Raw genomic sequence first — 18,363 nt, 5'->3', positions numbered from 1 at the left:
CGAGGAAACAAAAAGATCAAATATTCCTACCGCGATGCAGCGGTGGTTGGGTGGTGGCTCGCCATCTAGTGGTCGAGAGTGGAAGGTGATCCAGGACTAACATAAAAACCTGACCGGTGAGTGGAGAGATATCTAGTTTCTAGGAGAAGATGTTCATCCAGGTATTTCTTATGAAGGTTGTGTTTCAGTGGTGATTTTCCATCAGTAAGCCGACCATGCAGATGCCACAGTGAGAGCAGCCATCACAGCATTCAGTGGAGCAAACAAGAGTGAAGGGGGAGGAGCCAGGGACTTTAAAGGTGTAGGGCGGGCTCGTCACAATAAAACCATGGCAGGAAGTTGGCCTCTAGTTCACATGGGTTACACATGGATAAATGGAATACAATACAAATACTTTACATTTGTTTTTTTGCTTTTTTTGGCCGTCAGGTCAGCGTTTTTATACAGTATTAATTACAGTTTCATTCAATATTTGACAAGGTCCTTCGCCGGTGTTAAATAACGTGAAATACAGTTTTAGTTAATATTTTACACGGAACAAAGCAACATATTTTCAGCGGTCTTAAGCAGTTTATACACATTGGCGTTTTTATACAGTATTAATTACAGTTTCATTCAATATTTGACAAGGTCCTTCGCCGGTGTTAAATAACGTGAAATACAGTTTTAGTTAATATTTTACACGGAACAAAGCAACATATTTTCAGCGGTCTTAAGCAGTTTTTACACATTGGCGTTTTTATACAGTATTAATTACAGTTTCATTCAATATTTGACAAGGTCCTTCGCCAGTGTTAAATAACGTGAAATACAGTTTTAGTTAATATTTTACACGGAACAAAGCAACATATTTTCAGCGGTCTTAGACAGTTTAAACATGAATTCCGTCCATTTCATTACATATTTCACAATATTAAAGCTAACAAAAAGGCGGTAAAATACCCCGATTACAAAAATTGACATAATAAAACATGTATTACTCACCGGGATGGTTTTTCAAAGTTTTAGAAAGTTTGTGAAAGTTCTGGGAAGCGATTGAAAAGGTAACTTTTCTCTCGGTAGCTTGCGATCTGATGGAAATCAAATGCAAACTAGGGCGTTGGCAACATGGCCGCCCACTATACCTATTTGACCCGCCTCCACTCTAAGGAGAACGAGCCAATTAGAGCAGTACGAAAAATCTGAGCCCGCCCTCCTCTAAGGAGAACTAAGGAGAACTAGGGAGAACCAACCAATCAGAGCAGTTAGCGCTTGAGCACTCAGCCAATCAGCGACCAGAATCGGGGAGGCTAAGGAGAACCAAGGAGAACCAAGGAGACCCGAAGATTCATGTCGACGAGGCGCAAGGATGACACGCAAATCCGTGAAGCATTTCCATCTTTTGTGCATTTCAAACTGCTGTTTCACAGACAAAAATATTGTCCGTAAACCATGTGTACAATTGTGTAAAGTAATTGAACATTTCCAGTGAAATGTGCCTTTTTAAATGCTTGTAGTTAAATGCATTTAAAAACATTGAAGTTTTAAAGGTATAGGTATGTGAAAGGGGCATGACAATTATGCATTTACTTGAAAAAAGCAAGGTTATGAAGAAGCCAAAGTGCCAAGGGCACTTGTCAGAATCAGAATCAGAATCAGAAATGTTTTATTTGCCATGTACAGTTTTAAGGACAGTACAAGGAATTTGACTTGGTGGTTGGTGCACAAAAACAAGCAACAAAAAGAAATAAAAGAAATAAAAACAAAACAACAAAGAACAACCCAGCAACAATAATAATAATTAAAGCTGCGAGCGGCGTCATAGGTTCCGATGAAGCGGCCGGGGGCGGTAACCCACGGTCACGTATACCACTGTTGGGGATTTGGGAATTGGCCTAGAGTTATAAGCGTTTTCGTATAACGGTGTAGTTATGGCGAGGGATTTTCCTGTGTCATGATAGGCCCCTCCCACTTTTCACAGCCTGCTCTATTTGCCATAGCAATGTGCTTCCATCTAATAAGATTCATCCTACAGTGTTTTGAAGTCAACACGACATGTCGTCTTGCAGCTAGAGCTGCTGGTGTAGGACAGCCCAAGAAGCGGCGCCCTCTGAGAGCGCAAGGCATTGTGGGTGTTTTTGGTTATCGTTTGTTGTTTGGGGCTGTACGGTCATCATGTGTATCAAAAATGAAGCAGTTTGAACTTTGCACTCTAGTTATAAGCGTTTTCGTATAACGGTGTAGTTATGGCGAGGGATTTTCCTGTGTGATTATAGGCCCCTCCCACTGGCCATGATGGGTAATTTGGTCATCGAGCGTTGTTCATCGATGGACAATCATCGTGTGTATCAAATATGAAGCAGTTTGAACTTTGCATTGGAGCGGTATAAGAATTTTCCTATTATAGCGTGTTGATGGCGAAGAATTTTCCAGTGACATTTTAGGCCACTCCCACTGACCACAGTCTGTTGTTTCTTCAATAGGAATTTGCTCCCCTCTGTGTAGGTTCATCCTACAGTGTTTTGAAGTCAACACGACATATCGTCTGTCCGCTACAGCTGCTCGTGTAGGACGACCACAGAAGCGGCGCCCTCTGAGAACGCAAGACATTATGGGTAAATTGGTTATGGAGTTTTGTTTATGGCTGGACAGTCGTCGTGTGTATCAAATATGAAGCAGTTTGAATTTAGCATTCTAGAGTTATAAACGTTTTTGTATAACGGCGTAGTTATGGCGAGGGATTTTTGTGTCATTATAGGCCCCTCCCACTGGCCATGATGGGTAATTTGGTCATCGAGCGTTGTTTATGGATGGACAATCATCGTGTGTATCAAATATGAAGCAGTTTGAACTTTGCATTGAAGTGTTATAAGCATTTTCCTATTATAGCGTGCTGATGGCGAAAGATTCTCCTGTGTCATGATAGGCCCCTCCCACTTTTCACAGCCTGGTATATTTTCCATCGCAATGTGCTTCCATCTAATAAGATTCATCCTACAGTGTTTTCAAGTCAACACGACATATCGTCTGTCCGCTACAGCTGCTCGTGTAGGACGACCACAGAAGCGGCGCCCTCTGAGAACGCAAGGCATTGTGGGTAAATTGGTCATCGTGTGTTGTTTAGCTCTGGACAGTGATCCTGTGTATCAAATATGAAGCAGTTTGAACTTTGCACTCTAGAGTTATAAACGTTTTCGTATAACGGCGTAGTTATGGCGAGGGATTTTTGTGTGTCATTATAGGCCCCTCCCACTGGCCATGATGGGTAATTTGGTCATCGAGCGTTGTTTATGGATGGACAATCATCATGTGTATCAAATATGAAGCAGTTTGAACTTTGCATTGAAGCGTTATAAGCATTTTCTTATTATAACGTGCTGATGGCGAAGGATTCTCCCGTGTCATTATAGGCCCCTCCCACTTATCACAGCCTGTTTTTTCTTCCATAGCAATTTGCTACCCTCTGTGTAGTTTCATCCTACAGTGTTTTGAAGTCAACACGACATATCGTCTGTCCGCTACAGCTGCTCGTGTTGGACGACCACAGAAGCGGCGCCCTCTGAGAGCGCAAGGCATTATGGGTAAATTGGTTCTCGAGTTTTGTTTATGGCTGTACGGTCATCATGTGTATCAAATATGAAGCAGTTTGAACTTTGCATTCTAGAGTTATAAGCTTTTTCCTAGAACGGCGTCCTGTAAATGCTAACCGTGTACATGACCTTAAATGACACCGGTCGAAAACACAAGGCATGATGGGAAATGTTTCAAAGCAGTCATGACCAAGCTTGGGCACATGTCCTTTGTGTGAAATTTGAAGCTGATCGAAGTTTATGGAGATTTGGAATTTTTTGCGTGCTAACGAAAATTAGCATTGCATTTTTGTGGCGGCGCCACGACCAAACTGTGACAGATACGAAAATTCTTTCGATAACTTTTCATCTTCAATGGGTCCTATGTGGTGTTGCCAAGTTTTAGGCGAATCGGATGAATCCCCTCAGACTAGATAGCGCAGATGCGTTTCGAGGGCGAAACGCCATTTTTGACCTTTGACCCAAGATGGCTGACTTCCTGTTTGGTTTTGGGTGGGGTCACAATGTAACTTTTTGCTCATTCTGGGGCGAAGACTACATGTGGTGATTTTCGTGCAAATCTGTCAGACCTGGCGGTCGTGTGGTTCCATCGTTTGTTTTGGCGGTCCGTTTTTTTTCACGCCACCAAATTATCAAATTTTTCGCCAGGCCTGAGGTGCGTGCAAATTTCGGTGAGTTTTCGGGCATTTTTAGGGGGTCGAATTAGCGATCAAAGGCGGGCGGGGTATAATAATAATAGGAAATAAAAGCGAAAACAATAGGTTCCTCTGTCCCATTCTGGGACATCGGAACCTAATAATAATGATAAATATAAAGGATGAGGGATAAATAAAGAATAGATAGAGAATAAAGGATAAATAGGATAAATATAAATATATATATACAGTGCAGCAGATATCAAGCTGGTGGAGGTGGTGATCGGGTGGGGGGGGGGGGGTTCAGTGGGTGACTTGGGGTGTGTTCATGTGGATGGTGGCAGAGGGAAAGAAGCTGTTTTTGTGTCTGGAGGTTCTGGTCCTGATGGACCGAAACCTCCTACCAGAAGGGAGAGATTGAAACAGTTTATGACCGGGGTGGGAGGGGTCGGCCACAATCTTTCCTGCACGCCTCAAAATCCTGGAGGCGTACAGGTCCTGGAGGGAGGGCAGATTGCAGCCGATGACCTTCTCTGCAGAGTGGATGATACGCTGCAGTCTGGCCTTGTCCTTGGCCGTAGCTGCAGCGTACCAAATGGTGATGGAGGAGCAGAGGATGGACTGGATGATGGAGCTGTAGAAGTTCACCATCATCTTTGTTGGCAGACTGAACTTCTTCAGCGGCCGCAGAAAGTACATCCTCTGCTGAGCTTTTTTGATAAGGGAGCTGATGTTCAGCTCCCACTTGAGGTCCTGAGTGATGATGGTCCCCAGGAAGCAGAAGTACTCTACAGAGCTCACTGTAGAGTCTCCCAGGGTGAGGGGGGTGAGGGGGGCTGGGTTCTTCCTGAAGTCTGCTATCATCTCCACTGTCTTTAAAGCATTGAGCTCCAGGTTGTTCTGGCTGCACCAGGACACCAGCCGGTCTGTCTCCCACCTGTAGTCAGACTCGTCTCCATCAGCGATGAGACCGATGATGGTCGTGTCGTCTGCAAACTTCAGGAGTTTGACCGACTGGTGAGAGGAGGTGCAGCTGTTGGTGTACAGGGAGAAGAGCAGAGGAGAAAGAACACAGCCCTGAGGAGATCCAGTGCTGATGGTCCGGGGAGCAGAGATGGTTTTTCCCAGCTTCACATGCTGCTTCCTGTCAGACAGGAAGTCTGTGATCCACCTGCAGGTGGAGTCTGGCACGTTCAGCTGGGAAAGCTTGTCCTGAAGGAGAGCTGGGATTATTGTATTAAAAGCAGAGCTGAAGTCCACAAACAGGATCCTGGCGTAGGAGCCTGGGGAGTCCAGGTGCTGGAGGATGAAGTGGAGAGCCAGGTTTACAGCATCGTCTACGGACCTGTTGGATCTGTAGGCAAACTGCAGGGGGTCCAGGTGGGGGTCGGTGATGTCCTTGATGTGGGAGAGCATGAGGCGTTCAAAGGACTTCATGACCACAGATGTCAGAGCGATGGGTCTGTAGTCATTAAGTCCTGTGATCCTCAGCTTTTTAGGGACAGGAACGATGGTGGAGGCCTTAAAACAGGCTGGTACGGTGCATGTCTCCAGTGAGGTGTTAAAAATGTCTGTGAACACTGGAGACAGCTGATCAGCACAGGAGCTGATCAGCTCAACAGGAGCAACTCAAATTATTGATATTTGGTTGCATTTGGGTGGATTTCCAACAACAGGAACACCCGCTGAAAAATAAAGAAAGACAAGGGAAAAAATCTATTATGAGGAAAAATGCAAGAAGTCCTGAGATTGCTCACAAATTCCATCTGGCATTGCTGAAGTTAAACATTTTCTTGAACTTCTCCGTTTTAATGGAGGAACATGAAGCTATCTGTTTAGAAGAACAGAACTTTCATATAATCTTTCCCTCCAGCCAGCTTAATCTTCAATGACATGAGTTCTATTCTGGAAAGTCATTTGTAATGCAACAAAAAAGTTCGACCGTGAATGTTAGGTCTAAATACGTTAAGACCGTTGCTCAATCACAACTCAGGGAGAAAAACACTATCTGACTTAAAAGGTGACCAGAGGCAGAGAGGTGCGAGCTGCAGCTCGGAGAAAAACCCAACAAAAAGACACAGAAGTCCGATATAAGTTGAGTTGCTCTGAGGTGATGCCCCAGAACGGAGTATTTATTATAGAAAAACATAGACCACACCCAGATGGGCTGTGCAACAACGCTCTGGGTGCAGTTTTAATACCATATATGGAAACACAAAAACTTTGGGGAGAAAACAGCTCATATGTCCATGCAGTGGGTCACGTACACCCATACTGGCCCAAACTAGTTTAAACCAGCTGTGGTGGACAATGGATATGTTTTGCAAACACACACACAATTAATCATGGATAATTTCATATTCTAACTGTCGTTTAATCATTTAATTATAACTAATAAAGTAGTAAAAAACACACACACACTATAGCATATCTTACATATCCGCCCTGTTGTGGGTTTGGAAAACATCAAGCAGACGGGCGTCTTCACAGGTTTACCCGGTGCCATCATGGGACCAAAACAACAGGGATGACCACCGTGGGGTGGGGCGAAAACCCGACAGCTAGTACGGGAAAAATTCCCCACCGTCCCCCCCTGCTGGGGCGAACATCGATTCTGATCCACGGTGATCTGGAGACAGTTCAGAGTGTATGTACAAATGATGACCCAAAACCATGGTGTCGAAAATGGGGCTTTAAGTCTCAGTGTGTTGTTGGAGTTGGTAAGGGAGGGTCAGAGGTTACTAGCACATGACCCTCAGTAGCAGTGAACCTTTACCGCTCACTGTGATGATGGGAAGGTGTGGCAGGGTCTTAGTCCATCAATGGGGCAGACGGGGAGAGACCCATAACATGGAGTTGGTACTCTGGGGAAGCCTGGACCTGCATAGCACCGATGATCATGTTGTCTATGCCTTTCTTCACACAGGGGACGATGCAGCAGCAGGCAAGACCAACGACCAGCAGCACAGCCAGAAGAGGGAGACCCAGACGTAGCAGAAATTGGAACCAGGAGCCTTGGAACAGCCAGTCCCACCCGGATGAATGGACATTGGACTCGTCAGCTGACATGGCACCTTCCAGGTTGCGGAGTGTTTGCAGGGCGTCTTCGATGGACTCCGAGGAGTTGTTAGGTATGTATGTACAGCAGGTAGCACCCACCATAGCACACACACCACCTGTGGAAGCTAAGATTGTATCTAAGGCCATATGGTTCTGAATAGCCATTTGCGCGGTGGCCGCTGTTCTAGCATTCATTTTGTTATCAACAGCTAAAGTAGCATTAAGAAGCATGTGAAGGCGGTATTGGAGGGTCTCTATCATAAGGGAATTCTTACCCACGCCTATGTTAGGAAAAAGAGCAAGAACGACTTTTTGGCTAGTTGACCAATGTCTATGTTCGTGAGGGACATCTGAGCCCCATATTGGATCATGAGGGGTGAAGGTTATAATCTCACGACGAGAACGACTAGGCATTGTCATATGAACTATGAAAGACCCATCTGTGACTGCTACTGGTACACAAACGGCTGACATATTAATTGGAGGGGAAGGATAAACTTTGTCACCGCACTTCAACCAAACACCGTCTCTAGCAAACATTGGGGCAACCGTACTGACGTTCTGAACGGTAGCACAATGGTTTATGTCTACTGACGGTAGACCCTTGGTGTTAGTTGGTGGACCAATAAATCGTACGCATAAAGGATAGCAGTGAGTATAATTGCCACAGGGGACAGCATTCGTGTTTAGGTGTTTAGCAGCCTGACCTAGGGGCTCGAGGGTCTTTAGCACTGGTAGAACAGGAGGGCACGAGGTCATGGACTTATTTTGTAAACAATCTAGCACGTTCTTTGAGTCAGGGGCTGGCAGGGACGCAGACAACAAAGTTGGGGATGTTACAGCATGCGGCAGATGTGTGCAAACATAGCAACTATCATTAGTTACTGTTCGTGCAGATAGTTCTACCATACGGTACCAAGAATTTGCGCGCAGACGATGATGGACGTGATTATTATGCTCAGACAGTAATGCGAGTAACGAGTCAGGTTCTTCTGTTGGCATGGGTTTAGCATTGATAACTTGTATATTCTGTCTAGCCTCAGGAGACAACACTATGTCCATGCGTGGTTTAACTACAATGGGAGTGGCCGGAGGTGTAATACAAATATCCATCCAAAAGATGGGATCTTTTCCTTGTACGTCAGGGCAGAATCCCATAAGTAAACAAGAAGGAGGTACCGCGGTGGTGTTAACGGTTAGGAGTAGGATGTTTTGTTTCTGGACAATTGTTTTTCGCAATGACAGATATGCCGCTGTAACGGTACGTGTAGATGGTGTGAGGGGCCAGGTAATAGGGGTGTAGATTGTATGGAGGGGTACCTCAGACCAACCATGATTAGACCATGTTTGGTCTGCTCCCCGGACTTGCATGTACCAATCATAATTTGCATAGTCCTTACCATGTTTCCATGGATTGTAGCCTTTATTAGCCAGGGCCTCTAGTGGAATTGTAACGTCACTTAAAATGTCCGGTATTTGTGGTATGCACATAACGAGGTTAAGGCCCCTGGGGCATCTACCTGTGTAATCATACCAAGGTGAGCTTAGAGTCCCTGCTAGCACTTCCTGGGATCCCACGAGGAGGAGGAGGAACAACAGACCCATCTCTGTGTTTTACTAGGGTATATCACCTGCTGTGGTGGGTTTCAGTACCTTTTTCCCGTGTGACTGGTGTATCCACGTTTGCCTTTCAGCTATCTTAAATGCAGTTGGTGTGGTTAACAGAACTGTGTAAGGACCGTCCCACCGTGGAGTACACCAGTGTTTTCTCTTAATCACCTTGATGAGGACCCAATCACCAGGACGCAGGGGATCTGAAACAGGTAAAGAGAGACTAGGCAGTGTGTTAGCTTTAACAATTTCAGCATCTGTGAATAATTTAACCATCCATTTTGTTATTGGATCCAACTCTCCCTCCTGATCCTGCACCCACTTAGAACTGGTGAGGGGTAGGTGAAAAGGTCGCCCTGTGACAACCTCAAAGGGGGTCAAACCCTGTGTGTTTGGTGTCATGCGCATGTACATTTCTACCAGGTGTACACACTCTGGCCAGGGCCTGTTTGTTTGTTCTACAGCCTTTTTTAATCTGTTTTTAATGGTACCATTGTTGCGTTCTACCAATCCAGCACTGGCTGGGTGGTAGGAGCAGTGATGTTTTAATTCAATGCCCATGGCTTCTGTCAGCAGGAGTATTACTCTGTTAACAAAATGGGGTCCATTGTCGCTCCAAATCTGTCGTGGGATGCCATGTTGAGGTATTATACGTGTCAAAAGGGCCTTTGCCACTGTCATTGCATCATTTGTTTTAGCGGGCACTATGGTGACCCATTTTGAGAATGAGTCCACCAGAACCAAACAATACGTATACCTCTGAATAGTGTGCAGTGTTATGAAATCCATCATAATGACCTCAAAAGGATATGTACCAGCTGGTGTTTTACCCCGAGGGGGCCTAACATTACCCTGAGGGTTATGACGGCAACAGATGATACACTGACGACAAAAGTTTTTAAAATGGGTCTGGAGTCCTAGTGGTATATGAAATGACTGTTTGACTATGTCTACCATCCCTCCTGTTGAGACATGGGCCAACCCATGGCTCATTCTAGCAACGACGTCAAACAAACTTCTAGGCAAACACGGCTTGTCATTTAACATGAATACTCCAGAGTCATTTTTAACAGCACCTTCAGTAACCCATTTTGTTTTTTCATTTTCAGGAGCATTGGCATGCATATCAATCAGGACTTCATCTGGCAAGCCAAGTGGTACAACATCAACAGGCAACAACTGAACAGTAAGTGCTTCAGTAAAAGCAGCTTTTTTAGCTTCAACATCAGCTTTCGCATTACCCAGGGAGACAGCATCAGTGGCGCCAGTATGTGCCTTGCATTTACATATCGCCAATGATGTAGGTAAGAGGACTGAAGCAAGGAGGTCTTTTAACAGGGAGGCATGTTGCACAGGCCTACCACTAGATGTCTTCATACCTCTCCTAGCCCACTGAGCAGCAAACACATGAACTGTGGAGAAAGCATACTGGCTATCAGTGTAAATTGTGACTTTCTTGCCTTTGAAAAGTTTACAGGCCTCTGTCAAGGCCACAATTTCAGCTGCCTGTGCAGACTGATTTCCAGCCAATTTGCCTGATTTTAACACAGTGTCGCATGTAACTACTGCATAACCAGTATGATTTGTTCCATCAGGTGCTTTGGAGGAGGAGCCATCTACAAAAACTACATCTCCGTCTTCCAATGGAATGTCTGTCAAATCTGGACGTGGTTTGCATGTCACCGACACTAACTGTCCACAGTCATGCGGTGTCCCATCGTCAGCTGTTGGTATCAATGTAGCTGGGTTAAAAGCAGCACAGCGCTTTAGAGTGAGGTTGGCTGGTGTCAACAAGGTGTTGGTAAGGTGTAAAAACCTGGCAGGAGATAAGAATGACATTTTTGTTTGTGTCAACAGGATGTCAACTGCATGGCTGACTAACAGTGTCAAAGGATGGAACAACACTACTTCAGCAGACGCATGCACAGCCATGGCTGCGGCGCAAACCGCCTGAACGCAATGGGGAAGCGCCCTAGCCACATCATCTAATTGTTTAGAGTAATAGGCTATTGGTCGTTGCTTCTCACCATATTGCTGTAGTAGTACTGATGTCATGTAACCGTCCTTACAGTCAACAGACTGTGTAAATGGCTTGTTGTAATCTGGCAGCGCCATCACCCCTGTTCCTGTTATGATTTGTTTCACTTTTGTAAATGCTTTCTTCCGCTTCAGGTGTCCACTGCAAAGGTGCGCTTAAAGTTTGATGTGTGTCTAACATTAGGTTCTGTAATGGGGCAGTTATGATGGCATAATCAACGATCCACGACCTGCAATAATTTGCCAGGCCTAAAAAGGCCATCATTTGTCTGACGGTAAGTGGTTTTGGTGCCATTTGTACTGCTTCCCTACGTGATGTGGTAAGTTCTTTCCCTTCAACTGAAATGTTATGTCCAAGGAATGTTACTTTTTCCTGTGTAAATTGGAGTTTTTCCAATGAGGCCTTATTTCCTGTTTTTGCCAAATGTGTGAACAGCCTGATAGCCTCTGTTTCATTTTCCGCTTTGGTGGGACTTGCCAATAAAATATCATCAACATAAACAATTATCTGTGTGGTTTCTGGCCACGTGTGGTGGCTGATGCATCTGTTAATCTCCGCTGAAAAGATAGTAGGACTGTCACAAAACCCTTGTGGAAGGCGAGTGTAAGAGTATTTTTTGTTCTCAAATGTGAATCCAAACCACCCCTGCGCTGTACTATGAAGAGGGATGGAGAAAAATGCATTACTTAAATCAATTACAGTGAACCATTTTTGATGGGGTTGTAATTCATTTAACAATGTGTGTGGGTCTGGTACATTTGGAGCTCGTGATTTAACAGCCTGATTTACTGCTCTTAAATCATGCACCATCCTCCAGCCACCTTGTGGCTTTTTTACAGGGAAGATGGGGTGTTGCATTCAGCTGCGTCATGTTCCTGTAGCACACCTGCAGTGAGTAAATCATTAATAACAGGCTTTATTCCTTCTTTGCATCTGATTTGAGTGGATATTGTCTAATTCGAGGCCTGTGGGATGTGGCTGGATCTATGGTTACAGATGTTGCGGTTGTCATAAGTCCAACATCTGTTTTTGATGTAGCCCACAGACATGATGGTACTGTAGGAAAGTCATTTGAAGTCAGAGTGCACACAGAAAGTCATGCATCCAAATGCACAGCAGGGGGCGCCAAAGTACACCAGTTCAACATTTGTTTTTTCACAAAGCCACAAAAGGAGCCTTTGTATGTGGACACATTGCCTCTCTCTTTCCTCCAAAGGTCACTCTTGACAGGAAGTGCAGCCAACAGATCATTTGCATCTTTCCACTGTTTATGTGCAGGTTTTTGTAAACAGATGTGTGGAAAGCGTGGGGGGTTTATTGGTGTCAACTCTGGGGGCAACGTCACTCTGATTATAATCCATCCATCTGGAGACCAACAAACGTCTGTCAATGTTATTTTCTGTGGTGACAATCGCAAAAACTTTTCCTCCCAGGCTTTAGCAGTTGCTCTGCCTTCAGGGGATAGGTCTGGTCTCCGTAGCCAGTCTGGTTGACCTGGCAGTGGCCCGTCCGGTCTGACATAAATCATTGTAACATGTGGTGGCCACTGTGTCTGTGCATCTGTAGGGACTACAAATGTTTTAGCTATTTTAGCCCGCAGTTCTTCCATAGACCCAACCACTGACCGAGGGCCTGTTGACACTGGATCCAATGTATAGAATTTGTTAGGAATGACTGGGCTTTGCAACACCATAAGTGATTCTTTAGTATCTGATAAAAGTTTCTTTGGCACTATTCCATTAGCTCTGGAACAGTGAGGGTGCGGTGTGTGACACAGTTTCTTTTTATGAAATCTGACACGTTTGGCAACAAACCACTGATTAACCACATTTTTAGCTGTATTTGGTATGGATCATTCGCCAGTGGAGAATGGGGAAGCCCACTATTAGTCCTAAAAACCGTTTCTAAACGGGCACGGTATTCCATTGGCGTCTCGTTTGGTTTCTGACGACACGCACTTATTTCTTCGTGGCTTGGGGGTTTAGTGTAAGTAGCTCTCATTCTTTGCATCAGTGCTTCAACCTGCTGTCGCAGCTCATTAGAGTTATGTGCTAGGGGCTGACGGTTAACTTGTCTCCCCGTGAAACCGCCCACCACTACTGGATATCGGTGTCTAAGTGTTAGTTTTAGAACCTTTTCCACCTCCAGTCCATTTAAATGCCATGTCTCAATCAACCCACGTACTTGTTCAGCATAAGCAGTCGGATCTTTTTCAACATCACATACGCCCTTACAGGCATCTAATGCCTCCTGCTCCGTCCATGGGCGAAACAACAACAGCTGTGGGGGATGGGCACCCTGTAATGGATCCTGTGGGTCGAGGAGCTCTCCTCCACGAGGATTAGCTACCTCTATCATGGGTAAAATTGGATATAGATTTTTCTCTATTCCCGTCTGAGCTACATGATATTGCCCATCCTCCTCACTGTCAACACTTTCTTTCATCTGTTTTGACTTTTGTTTAGCTGCCCTAGTCACAGGTCCCTTTGTTTCTTGCCCTACAACTGCTCCCCCCTCCTCTAATCCTCCTGCAGCCCCAACCTGTTGCTGATCTGTCTCCTAAACTCTACGCGGTGCACAAACGGTCTCATCACAAGGCTGTATTTTAGCTGCTGCTAACACTTTCTGTTTCCTTCTCTCTTCACCTTTCTCTACCTGTTTTTTCCTGATACTCATAGCATCTTTCCAGATACACACTACTCTTAAGTGGTCTGCTATTAACTCAGCCTGTTTAGGACGTAACTTTTTTAATGCCTTCACTCTCTTTCCCTCACACCAGATAGACACTTCTCTATTCCAGCTTCATCTGACAATTTCCCTGCAAACCCACAATTCTTGTACCAATCTTCCAGATAGCAACAACTACCGGGATACTTTCTCTGCATGAACTTTACATCATTACTTTCCATCAATGCTTTACGCTGCGCGTTACCCATGTTCTCAGCACAGGATTTACAGACACCGTCACCACAAAGAACACCAACACAACAACTCCCGTCTGCTCTCTGTCCCTTTACCACGCCGTGTGAGTATTACGTCACCCACCACGGTCTCTACACTCCCCGTTGTACTTCACGGGTTACTATGGTGAAAAGGAAAACTGCTTCTCACCTTGTCAGTGCTCTCCCTGGTTCGTGGGACCCGTCACTCGTCCCCCGGGTCGGCGCTGGAGCAAGCTGTGACCACCCCTGCAAAGGAGGGGGTGCCGGCAGTTTTACTAATGGTCCGGTTGCGCCTGCGTCGATCCAGAAGAAAAGATATAAGGTCCCGGGTTTCGGCACCAGTGAATGTTAGGTCTAAATACGTTAAGACCGTTGCTCAATCACAACTCAGGGAGAAAAACACTATCTGACTTAAAAGGTGACCAGAGGCAGAGAGGTGCGAGCTGCAGCTCGGAGAAAAACCCAACAAATAGACACAGAAGTCCGATATAAGTTGAGTTGCTCTGAGGTGATGCCCCAGAACGGAGTATTTATTATAGAAAAACATAGACCACACCCAGATGGGCTGTGCAACAACGCTCTGGGTGCAGTTTTAATACCATATATGGAAACACAAAAACTTTGGGGAGAAAACAGCTCATATGTCCATGCAGTGGGTCACGTACACCCACACTGGCCCAAACTAGTTTAAACCAGCTGTGGTGGACAATGGATATGTTTTGCAAACACACACACAATTAATCATGGATAATTTCATATTCTAACTGTCGTTTAATCATTTAATTATAACTAATAAAGTAGTAAAAAACACACACACACTATAGCATATCTTACAATGATTGTCTTGGAAATGTTATTATTTGGTTCCATTTGGGTGGATTTCCAACAACTAGATCACTGGTTGAACAATAAATAAAAACAAGAGAAAAGATCTATCATTAGGAACAACGCAAGAAGTCCTGAGATTGCTCACAAATTCCATCTGGCATTGTTGAAGTTCATAATGTTTTTGAACTTGAGGAAACACAAGTTTCCTTTTTTATGGAGGAACCTCAAGCATCTGTTAAGTGGAACAGAACCTTCATATTCATCTTTCCCTCCAGCCAGCATGACCTTCAATGACATGAGTTCTATTCTGAAAGCAGCTTTGGAGTTCTTCATAACTTGTATTGAGTTCTTGGACCAAACATTGATTGATGTTGGGTGACTTGCTATCTCCTGCTCGCTTTTCTTTCAAAACAACACACAGGATTCTGTACAAGACAAGTGGCTGGCAGTTCACAAACTGTGGTGTGTCATAGCCTTTGCTCAAGAACATCTACTGCAGTCAACCCACTACCCCACTCTTTTGTAATGAATAAAATTAAAATTTGTATCCCTCTAGTGGACATGCAGTGAATTGCAGCTTCCCAAAGAACAGGGCATGCAAAGTTGGCCTCAGCCTAAACTGGAGCTGGATGCTCCACCCACAAGGCCCTCTTGAAGACTTTCCTTTGCAATACATTTTTGTGAAATTGAACGAGTTGGCCAAAGCTTGAAGGCCACAGCTCAGGAGCATTCTCTACAAGGCATTGGGTTAAAAATGTTTGAATGCTCTTGAGGGAAGCGTTGAAGTGAGCACCATTTGTCCGGGAGTTGTTCAGCCAGCAGGGTTAAAACGCCCCCTCTGGAAGTCCAATCATGTGATTGCCTTGGCAACACGTATGAAAAATTGGAATCGATACAGAGAAGATTAGCATGGCCCCTGCGCAAGGATGACACGCAAATCCGTGAAGCGTTTCCCATCTTTTGTGCATTTCAAACTGTTTTTTCCCAGTCAAAAAATAGGGTCTGTAACCAAATGTAAAGTTGTCTGAAGTTATTGAAAATTTCAAGTAGAAAAGTGCCTATTTAAATGCTTGTAGTCAAATGGCTAACAATAGTCAGAGTTGACACAAGCAAAGAAAGACATTGAAGTTTGAAAGGTATAGGTATATGAAAGGAGCATGACAATTATGCATTACCTGAAAAAAGCAAGGTTATAGAGAAGCCAAAGTGCCAAGGACACTTGTCAACAGGAGCAACTCAAAGTGTCGATGTGCAGGTTTTGATGTTGTTCTGCAATGATCATTCCCTAATCTAACGCAATAGTACAAGCACACAAAAAGGAAACCTTTGTGGTTTTTCATAGCCTTTGCTCAAGAACATTTGCTGCAGTCAAACCACTATCCCACTCTTTTGTCATGAAAACAAAAATAAAAATTTGTATCCCTCTAGTGGACATGTAGTGAATTGGCAGCTTCCCAAAGAACAGGGCATGCAAAGCTGGCCTCAGCCTAAACTGGAGCTGGATGCTCCACCCACAAGGCCCTAATGAAGACTTTCCTTTGCAATATATTTTTGTGAAATTGAATGAGTTGGCCAACGCTTGAATGCCAGAGCTTTAGGAGCATTCTCTACAAGGCATTGGGTTAAAAATGTGTTGAATGCTCTTGAGGGAAGCGTTGAAGTGAGCACCATTTGTCAGGGAGTTGTTCAGCCAGCAGGGGTTTAAAACGCCCCCTCTGGAAGTCCAATCATGTGATTGCCTTGGCAACACGTATGAAAAATTGGAATCGATACAGAGAAGATTAGCATGGCCCCTGCGCAAGGATGACGCGCAAATCCGTGAAGCGTTTCCATCTTTTGTGCATTTCAAACTGTTTTTTCCCAGTCAAAAAATAGGGTCTGTAAACCAAATGTAAAGTTGTCTGAAGTTATTGAAAATTTCAAGTAGAATGTGCCTATTTAAATGCTTGTAGTCAAATGGCTAAACAATATTGTCAGAGTTGACAACAAGCCAAAGAAAGACATTGAAGTTTGAAAGGTATAGGTATATGAAAGGAGCATGACAATTATGCATTTACCTGAAAAAAGCAGGGTTATAGAGAAGCCAAAGTGTCAAGGACACTTGTCAACAGGAGCAACTCAAAGTGTCGATGTGCAGGTTTTGATGTTGTTCTGCAATGATCATTCCCTAATCTAACGCAATAGTACAAGCACACAAAAAAGGAAACCTTTGTGGTTTGTCATAGCCTTTGCTCAAGAACATTTGCTGCAGTCAAACCACTATCCCACTCTTTTGTCATGAAAAAAAAAATAAAAATTTGTATCCCTCTAGTGGACATGTAGTGAATTGCAGCTTCCCAAAGGACAGGGCATGCAAAGCTGGCCTCAGCCTAAACTGCAGCTGGATGCTCCACCCACAAGGCCCTAATGAAGACTTTTTTTTTGCAATATATTTTTGTGAAATTGAATGAGTTGGCCAAAGCTTGAATGCCAGAGCTTCAGGAGCATTCTCTACAAGGCATTGGGTTAAAAATGTCTTGAATGCTCTGAGGGCAACGTTGAAGTGAGCACCATTTGTCAGGATGTTGTTCAGCGAGCAGGGGTTTAAAATGCCCCCTCTGGGAGTCAGCTAATGTGATTGCCTTGGCAACACATATGAAAAATTGGAACGATACAGAGAAGATTAGCATGGCCCCTGCGCAAGGATGACACGCAAATCCGTGAAGCGTTTCCATCTTTTGTGCATTTCAAACTGCTGTTTCACAGACAAAAATATTGTCCGTAAACCATGTGTACAATTGTGTAAAGTAATTGAACATTTCCAGTGAAATGTGCCTTTTTAAATGCTTGTAGTTAAATGCATTTAAAAACATTGAAGTTTTAAAGGTATAGGTATGTGAAAGGAGCATGACAATTATGCATTTATTTGAAAAAAGCAAGGTTATGAAGAAGCCAAAGTGCCAAGGGCACTTGTCAACAGGAGCAACTCAAATTATTGATATTTGGTTGCATTTGGGTGGATTTCCAACAACAGGAAGACCCGCTGAAAAATAAAGAAAGACAAGGGAAAAAATCTATTATGAGGAAAAATGCAAGAAGTCCTGAGATTGCTCACAAATTCCATCTGGCATTGCTGAAGTTAAACATTTTCTTGAACTTCTCTGTTTTAATGGAGGAACATGAAGCTATCTGTTTAGAAGAACAGAACTTTCATATAATCTTTCCCTCCAGCCAGCTTAATCTTCAATGACATGAGTTCTATTCTGGAAAGTCATTTGTAATGCAACAAAAAAGTTCGACCATGATTGTCTTGGAAATGTTATTATTTGGTTCCATTTGGGTGGATATCCAACAACTAGATCACTGGTTGAACAATAAATAAAAACAAGGGAAAAGATCTATCATTAGGAACAACGCAAGAAGTCCTGAGATTGCTCACAAATTCCATCTGGCATTGTTGAAGTTCATAATGTTTTTGAACTTGAGGAAACACAAGTTTCCTTTTTCATGGAGGAACCTCAAGGCATCTGTTAAGTGGAACAGAACCTTCATATCATCTTTCCCTCCAGCCAGCATGACCTTCAATGACATGAGTTCTATTCTGAAAGCAGCTTTGGAGTTCTTCATAACTTGTATTGAGTTCTTGGACCAAACATTGATTGATGTTGGGTGACTTGCTATCTCCTGCTCGCTTTTCTTTC

General features: G+C 44.1%; 1 long non-coding RNA gene and 3 other non-coding genes across 4 annotated transcripts; all 4 read left to right on the top strand.

Annotated features, from left to right (window-relative positions):
• The first annotated feature begins 10,038 nt into the window (after window positions 1-10,038).
• LOC114461887 (uncharacterized) lies at window positions 10,039-10,793 on the top strand. Its single transcript, XR_003673884.1, has 3 exons — window positions 10,039-10,061; window positions 10,471-10,651; window positions 10,733-10,793. It is a non-coding gene; the product is annotated as an uncharacterized LOC114461887 (long non-coding RNA).
• A 4,744-nt stretch (window positions 10,794-15,537) lies between these two features.
• Window positions 15,538-15,644, top strand: LOC114462702 (U6 spliceosomal RNA). The gene has a single exon (XR_003674011.1). It is a non-coding gene; the product is annotated as a U6 spliceosomal RNA (small nuclear RNA).
• Window positions 15,645-16,414: 770 nt separating this feature from the next.
• On the top strand, window positions 16,415-16,521 carry LOC114462705 (U6 spliceosomal RNA). Its single transcript, XR_003674014.1, has one exon. It is a non-coding gene; the product is annotated as a U6 spliceosomal RNA (small nuclear RNA).
• A 775-nt stretch (window positions 16,522-17,296) lies between these two features.
• LOC114462691 (U6 spliceosomal RNA) lies at window positions 17,297-17,402 on the top strand. Its single transcript, XR_003674002.1, has one exon. It is a non-coding gene; the product is annotated as a U6 spliceosomal RNA (small nuclear RNA).
• Window positions 17,403-18,363: the final 961 nt, after the last annotated feature.

Source organism: Gouania willdenowi, chromosome 4 (assembly GCF_900634775.1).
Source record: "Gouania willdenowi chromosome 4, fGouWil2.1, whole genome shotgun sequence".
Lineage (NCBI taxonomy): Eukaryota > Metazoa > Chordata > Actinopteri > Blenniiformes > Gobiesocidae > Gouania > Gouania willdenowi.
The sequence above is the reverse complement of the archived record's forward strand: the minus strand, read 5'-3'. Positions and strand labels throughout refer to the sequence as shown.